Below are 12188 nucleotides of genomic sequence, written 5' to 3' on the forward strand. Positions count from 1 at the left end.
ACGTTGTATACCCGGTTCTCCGGATAATTGTGTTTATTGTAGTCTTCTAACAGAAGATCAAAAAATGTTCCTACATTCTCTCTATTAAACTCTTATGCTCGGACAAATGAGGTGCCACATGGTTTCCTAAGAGAGAGAGCATTCTTATGGTGTTGCAAAAACATCTACCCAAGACCTTCCTGCTTCACCTGATACGAAAGGGTGAGACAGATTGTCCTTTAACGCAATCTAAAAAGCCATTCTCCTCAGATCACCAAGAGTGCACCCAAAAAATCTTTCTTCCCTAGCAAGTAGGCTAGATAAGCTACAAGAAGTTTCTCCAGTTCCTCTCCAAGAAAGGGCTTTCGTCCTAATTTTGTTCTCGCAGCATCGCAGGAGTGACTAGTGTCTTTTTAGACAACGTTTGTAACGTTGTGCGAGGAACATGGAAATATTTCGATGCTTTTAGAGTTCCCATCTTCCCCTCCCTCACTGCAACTATTGCTTTCTCCATGTCCTCAGTTTCCTATAATTTTCTAGTACCTTTTGGTACATATTTTGGTTTTGATCGTGGCATCCTGAAAATTCAAACCGATTTTAAGCCTTTCTGTCTATTAAAAAAATGTGGTCTGAATATGGGCTACTAGCCCGTATTTGGACCACATAAAGTAGCCCATATTTAGACCATCATACTACTAAATTAAAAAAAAATTATCGTGGTTATAAGTTGATGGTAGTGAACGAAATTTGCATCGCTGTACGAAGTCCTATCTATACACTATGTAACTGATGTGACAGAATATTCATAAGTTATGTAGAATAGTAGGAAGAAAATTATAAAGAGTTACTGGTGAAAATTCTAGTAGCGGCCGGAACCACAAGCAACACTTTAAAACAACCTACACACTTTCCCTTGTCTAGCGGACTGGAGTCGGCAACAACCCCTCTTTGTGACCTTCAGAGGAACCAATTCCCATATTCCGTTCCAGAGTGCAGCATCATACAGTGCCGAAAACCACCCTAGCCCGTGTTTAGACCATAGCCCATTCTTGGACCTTCTCCTCTAATGTGATTAAAACTAACTTAACTTATTATATACATTTAAGACTATTTGTTTTTCTCCGCTTTTGAGAGGATTTCTACTCTTATGTTTAATAACCACACACACCGAGGATGCAGAAGCCATACTTCAGTACCACGTGCTTACGTGAACAACTCCAAGCTCAAGTGACGCCAGGTTGTTACAAGAACAGACTACCTCGGTATTACTGTTTGTATTCATCCGCGTTCATAGTACATAACAAAATATAACAGTAGCTTTTGTTTTACATATCGTTTTACATATGAGTGAAGTTATGTATTTCATTGTATTTAACACCGAGAATTTAAATTTTTATTTCCATAATATAATACAAGATGATTGTTTTCAAATACGGAACTATATTTTCTTGCGTCGTGTGAGTGTTTCGACTGTGAGCCAATCACGAGTATGACAGCCACGTGCTTGTGTTTACATTAGGGCTTTTCTTACAGCGAAAACATTATAGGTACAGTCAGTCACTGAATTATTCGGACATGAAGGCATAAGTTCACCAAGGACATTTGTCTCTTAACACATAACTTTTGAAAGGAAAAATATAATTCTTTACTCTTGTCACATATATACAATCATATCTTAATGAAACATATATGTTAATAGTTATAAACAGAAATAAAATTCACAATAAATTGAAGGGCTCACAGCCAAAAGCGACTAACCCACAATTACAAAATGAGTAAATAAGAGTTGATATTAAGAGGATCCTTACAAAAATGATTGGTTTCACAATTTATTTTAAATGGTCTACATTGAGTAAACACAAAAAAATATCATGAATCTATAACACCAATGTACTCGTATAGTTTTGAAAGAAGGCTTAATAATGAACATTACTGGATTTAATGTTCCTAATTATGTCAGGTGAAGAATACAATGCGTGCAATTCTGTGTTATGTAACTTTCTCCATTCTTCTGTAACTTCATCCCTCTTAGCCCCAAATATTTTCCTAAGCACTTTATTCTCAAATACCCTTAACCTATGTTCCTCTCTCAAAGTGAAAGTCCAAGTTTCACAACCATACAGAACCGGTAATATAACTGTTTTATAAATTCTAACTTTCAGATTTTTTGACAACAGACTGGATGATAAAAGCTTCTCAACCGAATAATAACAGCCATTTCCCCTATTTATTCTGTGTTTAATTTCCTCCCGAGTATCATTTATATTTGTTACTGCTGCTCCCAGGTATTTGAATTTTCCCACCTCTTCAAAGGATAAATTTCCAATTTTTATATTTCCATTTCGTACAATATTCTCGTCACGAGACATAATCATATACTTTGTCATGAATACCATTAATTAATTAAATTTTCAAACCTTCCCTTGTCCGAAAACATACAAGAATTAAAGCCTATAAAACACTGACGAGACTTGGACCATACGTAAATGTGATGAACACCGAATCACTGCCAATGAAATGAAGTTTTTAAGAAGAACTGCTGGCTGTATTAGATCAGACAAGAAAAAAAAAATTAGGATATTTTGAAAGAATTAAATATTGACCTAATGTTAGAGAAAATTCAAAATTATAAACAGAAATGGAAATCTCATATAACTTATTCAGGATGCCTAGAGCAATGATACCACGTCAAGCACTAAATTACCGCCCTTCAGGAACAAGATCTTTGGGCCGTCCGCTGAAACGATAGAGTGAGGCCGTAACAGGCCACCAGGCTTAATACGTGATAGGAGGAAGAAGAAGAAGACAAAGAAGGAGTCCACACCTGTGGAGTAACTGTCAGCGCGTCTGGCTGCGAAACCAGGTGGCCCGCGGGTTCGAATCCCGGTCGGGACAAGTTACCTGATTGAGGTTTTTTCCGGAGTTTTCCCTCAACCTAATACGAGCATATGCTGGCTAACTTTCGATGCTGGACCCCGGCCTCATTTCACCGGCATTATCACCTTCATATCATTCAGACGATAAATAACATAGATGTTGATACAGCGTCGTAAAATAACTCAATAACCCAAAGAAGGAGACTTTCATATTTTGCCAAAATAAATGTCATATTTCAGAAAAATTTTCTTGATATTGTGCCAGTGTCTACTCATGAAAAATTGCATGGTTTTTATGAACTTCTGTTTTTAGGAATGGGAAACGTTTCTTTCAAAGTTTGTCTTCATGTCTACATTTATGGCTTTTAGTTAATTTTGTTTCGGTTCCAGATACCTGGACGTGACCAAGTATCTCTCCATTGACATAAATAGCTCATCGGGGGTTCGTAGAAAAGAAAGTACAGTACAGAATGTTAAATTTGCTAACGCAGAAGACTTTGCAAACGTGACCAGGAATAAAGAAGCTTCCCAACACAAAGCGTATACCTGCGGATTGGAGACTGTCTTCCCCCCGTGGCAGGAGACCGACGCCGTTCTGACCACACTGAAATTAATGTAAGCTCAGCACTCCATTAAGTTCAGGAACGGCGGACAGATACAATCTGGGGATTGAGTTTAAATGATAACTGCATAGCGTCTGCCGTTCATAACATTTCAGATTCAGCTTTGGTACAGCCAACCGTCTGGGGAGTTAAAACTGTGAACTGTGTTTTGTATGGAATGTGTTCGAAAAGAAAACGGAAAGATAAAATATTGTTGCAATACTTCCTTTCCATACCCAATTTAATATTTTCCCCTACTTTCCACTTCTTCATAACCTTGTTCTATCAATTCCATTCCATCAAACATCTCTCTACTTTGCTTCTTTCACAATACGCACAGCTCGTTCCTGGAATTCCTTGTCACAGGAAATCAGGAGCAGTCTGAGTCTAAAATCTTTTAAGTACACTCTACTTAGAAATGTTTTTATTGAACAGAACTAGACTCTTGCGGAAGTTTCTAAATAGTCCTAAATGACCAAGTTGTTATTTTTTTATCATCTCTCTTCTTCTTTTTTTTTTCTTTTCTTTTTTTTTTTTTTATTATCTTGATATATTACTTAATCATTTGTATTTGTATGCCGTACGAAATGGAACTATAAAAGTTGGAGATTTATCCTTCGAAGAGGTGGAAAAATTCAAATATCTTGGAGCAACAGTAACAAATGTAACCAACACTAGGGAGGAAATTAAACGCAGAATAAATATGGGAAATGCCTGTTATTATTCGGTTGAGAAGCTTTTGTCATCTAGTCCGCTGTCAAAAAATCTGAAAGTTAGAATTTATAAAACAGTTATATTACCGGTTGTTCTGTATGGCTGTGAAACTTGGACTCTCACTTTGGGAGAGGAACAGAGATTGAGGGTTTCTGAGAATAAGGTGCTTAGGAAAATATTTGGGGCTAAGAGGGATGAAGTTACAGGAGAATGGAGAAAGTTACACAACACAGAATTGCACGCATTGTATTCTTCACCTGACATAATTAGGAACATTAAATCCAGACGTTTGAGATGGGCAGGGCATGTAACACGTATGGGCGAATCCAGAAATGCATATAGTGTGTTAGTCGGGAGGCCAGAGGGGAAAAGACCTTTAGGGAGACCGAGACGTAGATGGGAAGATAATATTAAAATGGATTTGAGGGAGGTGGGATATGATGGTAGAGACTGGATTAATCTTGCTCAGTATAGGGACCAATGGCGGGCTTATGTAGTAAGTAAGTATTTATATGTCATTTAGTACGACTTTGCTAATCAACATTTTATGTCTTGTAACCCACATGTATTCTCCTATTAGTATATTAACTGTATAATGTGTCAAGTGAATTAATCGTCGAATTTATCTCGAGCATTTTAGGTCTTATAAATTGTGTGTTTGTGTGTATGTGTGTGTGAGTGTGTGTATTCCCCTTATGTTATGTAACTGATTTTGTTTATGTGTAATTTTCTACTTTATTTTATATATTATGTAACCGATCTTGACTATTTGTAATTTTATATTATGTAACTGATCTTGACTATTTGTAATGTTCTACTATATTTTTATGTAATTTCTAAGGTATTTCCTTTCGTGTTGTTTTGTAATCTAATTTTGTATTTCCTGTATATTATTGAAACCTGATTGAGTGGAAGAGAAGGCCTCATGGCCTTAACTCTGCCAGGCAAAATAAACCCACCACCACCACCACCACTCCTTTTGTTCATTCTTATCCCCTTCTCTTCCTCTTTTTCCATTTTTTTCATTCACTGATTTTTCTTTCCTTTATTTCGTGCACTTTCTTCCTTCAGGCAACTCTCGCTTCCATTTTTTCTTTACATTGTACTTTATATATTTCTCAATTATTTATGTTTTCATACAACTGGCATCGTTCCACTGCTGTTAAATAAATCACAGAATGAACTCATTAATTTCAGGGGGTTATTCTTTGAGATATTTCACACAAAACAGTTTAATACAAATTTGTTCGCTTTTCCTTCCTTTTAAAGATAAAAATCGTTTTATATGAAATATTTCATAGCGTGTTTTGGGAAAGTCATTAATTGAATTCCCAATATGCTGAGTCAATTTAAGAGAGCAGTGTATTATGATAATAAATGATTGAAAGGATTTTAGTTTCGTCCTTCAAATGTGCAGAAATTTGATCCGAACAAATGCAACGTTTCGTTCTGATCAAATTCCTGCATATTTAAAGGACAAAACTAAAATTCTTTCAATCATTTATTATCATAATATACTGCTCTCTTAAATTGACTGAGCATATTGGGAATTCAATCAAAGGCTTTTCCGAAACACGCTAAGAAATGTTTCATATAAAAAAAATTATTTCGATAAGGAAGCAAAAACGAGCACAATCGTTTTAAACTTTTTTTGTCTGAAGTATCTCGAAGAATAACTCCCTGAAATACATTACTTACGGTTCACCTTGTATAAAAAATTGCAATTCATTATAGCGAAATATGTATTAAACATTTCCAGTAACAAAATTAAAACTATGGCCTTCAAAGGAAGAGATCCAATCAAGAGTAATAAATAAGTAATAAATAAGAATGTAATACAGTAGATAAATACCTTTAATTATCTTGGATCATCCATATCTTATCAGAATGAAAAGGGTATCACTGCCAATGTCATGAAATTTCTTAAAATAACAGAGTAAGAAATAAAATACCGGTATTAAAATCTTCCGAAGTCCAGAAAAAGCAAGATTAGAAATATATAGCCTAACTCTGACAACATCTACATTGTGTGTATGCGATACCTTGACTACGAAAAAAAATGAATCCCGCATTACTGCTACAGAAATGAAATTCATGTGGTCGACACGAAATACACATGGCAGGATCGCAAAACAAGCATATAGGCCTACATATTATCGGAAGTTAAGGTCGTACGAGTTCTTGACAAAATCCACCATGATAGGAATAAATGGAGACTACATGTGGAAAGAATGTCTACAAATAGATTCTCAATAAAATACCGCCCAAAGAAAGATTGAGTCACGGTCGCCCTATTAGAAGAGAACATGCCACTAGGTGTAGATCCTCGACTGTTAATGAAGATGATGACGATGACGACGAAAAGTTTTATTTTTATGAACATGTACAAAAGATGGAGGAACACTGTTGGCCAAGAAAATGCTAGAATGGACTTCTACACAAGGAACTTGTAAGGACTGCGTAATATCAGCGATGAGAGAGACAAATCAAACGGAGATTGTCAGGATCGTCAACATTGCAAACAGGAATGTAAGAAGCCTTAGTATTGCTCTAAGTTCGCAATGTATTTCTCGTTTTCAATTATGAATAGAAGCTTACGGCATTTCTTTTTACGTTCATGACACTATAGGTTTGTTTGCCGAACCTGAACTAAAGACAGACGATTTTAAAGATTTAATAATCGATGATACTTATGAATGTCTCTGTTTAGACCTAGTACTTATTATCTTAATGTTTTAATTATCACCGTTTTTAAAAACACGCATCATTTTGTCACGTGAACAAGAAAATACTGAATTTATTGTTAACAATTCTGAAAAGGTTACGTCGAGGAAGTTCCTGGAATTGTGGTGAATTGGCCAAAAATTGATTCAAGCAATGACTAACGATACTACTAACTAAAACTCCTGTGCGAAAGTAAATTTCAAGAATAAAAATATAATGCTCTGTTGTAAAATTCACTTCACCCTTAAGAGATTACAAAAAAAAATACAAAATAAATTAAGCTCGGTTGTAATAACAAAATGGATGTCATTTATTTCTGGTTTTTAATATACGGCTGCATTCATTTGTTGACAAAAGAATAGAACAATACCCAATGCCAACAAAAAGACATGGCCCACATAGTTTATCTATCGCTGCTCATGAATATTACACAGAAACAAGTGACGGAAGCTAAAACTGAACACGGAGTATATACATTATTTTATTTCTTGTTACAGTCTTTTGTTTTATTTTCTTTCCATCTCCAGATCTTTCTTGCGTTAAAAGTTAGTTTTATACAGCTATCTAGTTCATTCAGGGACTTCTGTAAGCAACAACGGTATGACGCCAGGTCTAAGAAACGAAATCATATGAAACTATTATAAAAATACTTCGATAGCTCCGAAACCGTAGCTGATTTTCACGCAGTTTCAAATCTGCGCCTTACAGAATGAATACAGCGCGATTGGGTTGGGGGGGGGGGGGCTTGTGAAATGACAATTATTTATCGTCCCAGGTACGGCCTGAATCCCTGCGTCAGTCGTTGAGTGATATATGCATGCATTGGCTTGTTACCTGTATTTGCGAACTGCTAATGCCTTCGTGCTGGGAGACCCGTACCATGCTACTGCAGTTTTAGTTTTGATTTGTGTTGCCAACGTTTGCCAGTACAATCGCGATCTAATTGAACAAAGTTATAGGGCCCATGTATGTAAACTTTAATTATACCATTTTATTTGCAATAGATGAACGGAAATGAAGGCTAATATAACTATTCAGTTTGTATGCCTTCTCAAAAGCTCATTTTTTAAATACTGTAAAATTTGTACAAATTGATGCGAAGGGACGATGTTTAAATTGAAGTAACTGAACTGAATGAGTAAGTGAATAATTTTCTTCATTCAATTCCTAACCTTCCCTCTGGAACAGCGTTTCTTAAACTATGGTCCGCGGACCATCTGTGGTCCTCGAGGTCTGCCCTTGTGGTCCTTCAAAAAAGGCAGAAGGAAAAATAAAATTCAAACGAATTGCGGATCAGTCTATAGCTGAAAATCTCAGAGTTTGGAAATGACACATGTCAATCGTCTTTCAGTTTTTCTCCCAGTACTGATATTTTATGAAATTTATTACCCTATCAGTCTACTGACTTCCCAATCTACTCTCAACAACAAAAGAAGGGATTTAAAGCACTATGAACGTGGCGTTCCCCTGCACATCTGGCGCCGCATCTGTGATGTCGCATACAGAAACATAATCATGTCATTCAGGTACTACCATTCGGTGGTAAATGAAAGAAACGCTTATTACCGATATTACCCGATGTTCGATACTACCCAACTCTCCCCTAACTAATATTACATAACAAAACTCTTATCGCATTATGCTCTTAAGGTGATATTGGTGCGCAACTTCCTATCATCAGAATATTAAATTATTTTCTCGAATTCTGCTCAAGCTATAGAGCTGACATTTTTACAACACATGAGCACATATCTTTTATGATGTACCAGTAGTTGGTTTGTTAATTCATTTCCTTACAAACATTTTCCATGCGAATATTTTCAAAATTTTAATACACTATCTTCAGTAATACGTATTTACGATATATTAGATTTACGAAAACATTATGACAGTACCTGCAACACATCTGAAAATTTCATTTTTCTGTAAAGAAATTGAAAAGATATTCCTTTTGAATAAAAAGCAAACTTGTGAAAAATGAGCATTAAATTTAAAACTTACATTCTTATAATACACTTACATACTTCTCAGACAAATCTAAAATTTAACATGGATACAATTTTACTCGTAATAACTTCCCTTCCCTTTATCCATTGAATCAGGCTCTCCTGAGCTCCAAAGCGCGCGCTTGCGCCTATGGGCATCAGTTAACATGACTGAGATACAGTATTAGGTTTGTTCTTGCCATTGCTGCCAACTTACAAATGGCTTTTAAGGAATCCGGAAGTCCAGCATCCCAAGTGTTTAAAACTACTCACTTGTTCCACTATTTTCTTATCGGAAATTTGCCTTCAAATGCCATAACTTTTGATTTTTGAATATATATTCCCAGATTGTAATTCTTAAATATCTTCTGCAACTTGTATGCTGCTCTATGAGGCTCATCTTCAGAAGTGGAAAGGATAACCTGATCGTCAGCACTTATTTCGTTTAATTATTGAAATATTATACCCGATGAAATCAGAGTGAACATTTGTGGACACACTGTATTATCTAGCCATCTCTATGTGAATAATGTCAAGCTTTTATTAACTTTGTATAGTTACTAATATATTGTGCAAGATTCTGTTTCGCTCCATGTCAAAGCAAAGCTGAATAATATTTTTCTTTAATATATTATAACCCCCCAGGAATTACTATAATAAAGTCCTCCACGTAAAGAATGGATTCGTACATTTGTTCAGTTCATCGCTTTGATATAAGCATTTCCATGGCAACCGAAATAGAATTTCTGTTCCACAAAATCTCTTTTATTATTACTATCAGTGTAGGTCGAATATACATCGATGTTACACGACAAAAACATTTCTCTGTATCATGAATTTCCTAAGGAATGCATCCCCGTGAAGATCCCACATTTGTTCGAGCACCATCACATTACTTTGTACTTTGAATGACGACGATGTGGTAACAGTGTTATTTCCAGGATTGGTGCTCTTGACTGAAAATACAGTATTACTAGTGGCTTGTGCAGCAAATTCTGCAAACTAAGTTCATTAGACGTTCAATTAAACATTTTTCAGATTTATTCTCATTGAAGAATACCAGACATTCTGAAAGTTATTTGCTTCCATAATAATGAAAGATACTCTCTCTCGAGCCAATACTGAAGAGAACCACGCATATAAATATCTACACCACGCCGCCATTAAATATATGAAAAAGACCCAACCCCACTTGATTAATAACTGTAAAAATATTTGATTTTTAATAATATTATTATCTTACGTAAGTTTTATAGCTTTCAGTAACATATACCAGTAGGCTATATAGCCGCCACTCACTAAAGTATAGAAATCAAAATCTAATTTAAGTTATTCTCTACATCTACTTATATAACCCTAAAACGTTTCACTTTGATATCATCAGTATACCATTAATATGTATAATTAAAGAAAAATAATCACATCATGGCATTAACTACAATAATATTTCATTTCTAATGGTAATAATGTCATCAAACCACCTCAAGTTTTGTAGTTCTTAATATCCAATATACAGCTGTGCCCAGAAAATTACACACCACAGAATCGAACCTGTAAATTATTTTAGTAAGTTAAGTTTTTTAACAACCAATTTAATTTGAGCACTAAATATCTCAGCATTCTTGTAGATCATGGCCTTCGTTTAATATTGTTTACTGTAGTGTGTGTTTTGTTTTATTCTGAAATTCAATTAGCTAGTTCTCAAAACTGACGACAGATAGATTTTGGAAAATAGGAAAATTATGTTGAAAAATTGACATTTCACTGAAAACTACTATTTTTCTGAAAAACTTTGAGTTCCAAGCTTCAAAATGAGGGGTCATTTATTAAAATCCTTTTAGCCGTTTTCCCGTAATTTCCATTACCAGTTCAAATTATATAACAGCCCTGTTAGAAACTGCAGGCCCTATCAAATTGCACGTATATTTGCAAACTTATAAATTCCCTCTCCTTATTTAATCTCGAGTTAGCTCCACATAAATTAAATTTGCAGCCAAGCATTATTAGTCCTCGGAGAAATCAAAGTTACTAAAATAACCGTATCCAACTAAATTACCCCCCTTCCCATCCCTCATTGTTCGCAAGAAACCACAACTCTTGCGTCTCACATGAGAGCTACACAGACCTGCCCTGCTGAAACATTTTTTATTAACTTTTTTTTTTTTTGCCGGTAAAAAATAGCTTGTAAGACTTACCCTATCTATTTTTGATACAATGTGCAGCTGTAACTCTTGGCCGTTCTGTGAGTGTTATCATTTCCCATCGTATATCGGTTAAATGCTGCGGTTTACAATGCATAATGAAAGCTGTACATATTCAAAGCTCGGGTCACCATTTGTGTTTCACGAATAAAGCTTCAAACAGTGAGTATTGGTGTGGGAAATGGTTTTCAGTCTCGCGGGAGATAGCCTAGTGTTGTATTAGAGTAGAATTGCAACGAATGTGGGCGATAGTTTTGTTGTAATGCGCCATGTTTTTACAGTGGAAGTTAATTTAGTCTGCACAACGCTGAGTTTTCCGAGACATTAACATTTTTTTAATCAAAATCTTCTCGCACGGTAATTCTTTCAAACAGTTGTTTAATTTGACACGCCCCCTTTCGGAATTTTTTTTATTTGCCGTCAAGGCGTTTACTAAGGCCTATTAATAATAATAATAATAATAATAATAATAATAATAATAATAATAATGATTTATTTAACCTGGCAGAGTTAAGGCCATACGGCCTTCTCTAACACTCAACCAGGAGTAAAGACTGCGTTACAAATTTACAAATTACACTACAATTTTACACACAAAACTGAATAAGATAATAATAATAATAAAATATAAACAACAAATAAGAGGAAATCAGACATAATATATAACATACAGAAAGAAAGAAAAAAGCATAATAATATGTGAACAGCAGGTCAAAATAAATTAGGCATACAAAAAAAAGACAATTATTCATAATAATAATAATAATAATAATAATAATAATAATAATAATAATAAATAAGAATAGTAATAATGATGATAATAATAATAATAATAATAATAATAGTAATAAAATAGTGCAGTGCAAAGTATACAGTGAATACAATATTTCTAAGTACACACAATAAGAAAAATTAAGATTATATATAGCTCAACTTACACATTAGAGATATAACATTATCGGAAAATATGAAAACAAAAATATAAAATAAGTTGAATATCATTATAACATAAAAAAAATGTGAATACGTGGAAACATGCAATACAACACTTGTCATAATAGTAAGTTAGTTTGGCAACTCGTCATAAGATAATTTTCTAACTTGGAT

Source organism: Periplaneta americana, chromosome 4, assembly GCF_040183065.1.
Source record: "Periplaneta americana isolate PAMFEO1 chromosome 4, P.americana_PAMFEO1_priV1, whole genome shotgun sequence".
Taxonomy (NCBI): Eukaryota; Metazoa; Arthropoda; class Insecta; order Blattodea; family Blattidae; genus Periplaneta; species Periplaneta americana.